Source organism: Macrobrachium rosenbergii, chromosome 8 (assembly GCF_040412425.1).
Source record: "Macrobrachium rosenbergii isolate ZJJX-2024 chromosome 8, ASM4041242v1, whole genome shotgun sequence".
NCBI classification, from domain to species: Eukaryota; Metazoa; Arthropoda; class Malacostraca; order Decapoda; family Palaemonidae; genus Macrobrachium; species Macrobrachium rosenbergii.
The window spans coordinates 63792516-63795015 of record NC_089748.1 but is presented as its reverse complement, the minus strand read 5'-3'; positions in this window follow the sequence as shown (position 1 = coordinate 63795015).

The window sequence follows — 2500 nt, the reverse complement described above, 5'->3', positions numbered from 1 at the left end:
TCTCTCTTTTGTGTCTTTTGAAATCGTGATTACAGCTGTTTCAGAGACGACAATCTTTTTATACTGGCTCAGGTTTCATTCATCCTCCCTTCAGGCTTTCTGTTAACCCCACAGACATAAGCAAAGCATTTATTTCCTCCCAATCGTTGCAGGATGTGATAGTACAGCATTTATTGGAAAAGACTTTTTAATCTTTTAAACATTCTCAAATTCCTTGTTACCTTAGAATATGTTAGTCTCTCTTTCTCCCGCCCTTCTCTCTCTCTCTCTCTCTCTCTCTCTCTCTCTCTCTCTCTCTCTGACAGAAAAAGCAGGCCAGGTGCAATCGATCTCAGCAGGGGTACTCTGACTGGACTTAAAAGCAACTCGTGATGAGTTTGTCTGATGTTTTCATCCGGTTGGTTAAACTTTCTCGACCAGATGGGTGCCTTCATAGGCCTGCAATGTCTTCGACTTTCCATGATGGGAAGGCGGAGGCGAGCAGGCTGGGGCCGGGGTTGGGGGCGATCGAGTTTAATGAGGGATTTTGGTAATGATAACCCATAAATGGAATATACATGTACATATATATATATATATATATATATATATATATATATATATATATATATATATATATATATATATATATATATATATATATATATATATATATATATATATATATATGTGTGTGTGTGTGTGTGTGTGTGTGTGTGTGTGTGTGTATGTGTAATTAGGTACACGTAAGTATATATTTATTTTAGTCGTTAAGATTGACGATTTGTGCCATTTGTCGACTAATAAAAGATGTATTGCCTAATAACTATGCGTAGTGAAAGGGCATTGGAGAGTTTTTGTATAAAATAACCCTGATGACTCTTTCAAAATGCTACATTTTTTTTTTTAGGCTGCATTATCCAATAAGGAATAAGAGCATGAAGCGTCAGTTTTGTCAGTGATTAAATTACAAAAATATAATTAAATGAAGTAAGAAGGTACTTGGTGGCTTGGCTGCGTTTCCACAAAGGTCAGCTCCAGCTCCTCATATCCGGTTTTTGAGAATAATTATTGCATTTTCCACCATCATGTAATCGTCATCAGAAATAGGCCTACACTTGATTTTGTTAGCATATAAATTGAATAGGCCAATAAAAGGAATGTTAAATTTGAAAGCAATTTTGGATATTCAGGCGACTAAATTAAAGTGAAGCTGGCAACTTTAGGCATTTTTAAAACTACTAATTATTGGGGACATTTTGAAAATCAGAAATTATGTACTTATAGGTGAACCATAATTCACTTGATCTGAAATTTTGCCTTTAAATCTGTATTTTTTCACAAGCATGTGTGGTACATTTATGAATGCCATGAAACCCATCCTCACCAAAAGAAAAAAAATTATATATATATATATATATATATATATATATATATATATATATATATATATATATATATATATATATAGTATATATATATATATATATATATGTATATATATATATATATATATATATATATATATATATATATATATATATATATATATATATATATATATATATATAAATTTAATTCACACAAACACTGTGCATCTACATTTTCAACCCTCTCATTAAATATTGATTGACCCCTCAACGAAATCATTTCTTTTCTGGTGATGCTGGCATTTAAACAAAATAACATACAAATAAGCACACACACATTTATATGTCTTATGTCCTCCGGGTAAAAAAAAAAAAATTGCTGACTGAAAACGAAGATAAAACGGAGAATGGTCTAATAATCAGTTCCCTTAGGAACAATATCACAAAAGAACTTTGAACCATCCAGTACGAGATTGATGAACTTTAAGGAGTTCATTCTCATACTCCACTGGCTTCATCACTCAATGTCTCCGTTAATGCTGGCATTTAACTGTTACAAGAGGTGCGTCACTTGTATCTTGAAACAGTATTTTCAGCGTCAGCCATTGTGCTTAACTGACAAACAAACAGTAAAAATGCGTCAGAAGTGCCTTGACGCAATCAAGTGTTCTGTCCAGCGTATAATCAAGGCTAAACTTCGAAAATAGATCTATCTTTCGGTGGTCTCAGTATAATGCCGTGCATGAGCCCGGCCCATGAAACTTAAGCACGACCCGGTGGTGGCTCGTCCTATATCGTTGCCAGACGCACGATTATAGCTAACTTTAACCTTAAATAAAATAAAAACTGCTGAGGTTAGAGGGCTGCATTTTAGTATGTATGATGATTGGAAGGTGGATGATCAACATACCAATTTACAGCCCTCTAGCCTCAGTAGTTTTAAAGACCTGAGGGCGGACAGAAAAATTTAAGACAGACAGACAAAGCCATCTCAATAGTTTTTTATACAGGAAACTAAACTAAAAAAGCCTCATATACTATCATAATTTTCAGCAGTCCCTTATTGTATTTCCTCGGCACTTCAACCACCTTGAATTACACTTTATATTTAACACAGAAAGCTACTAGCTAGCTCAGTTTCTCACTTTATT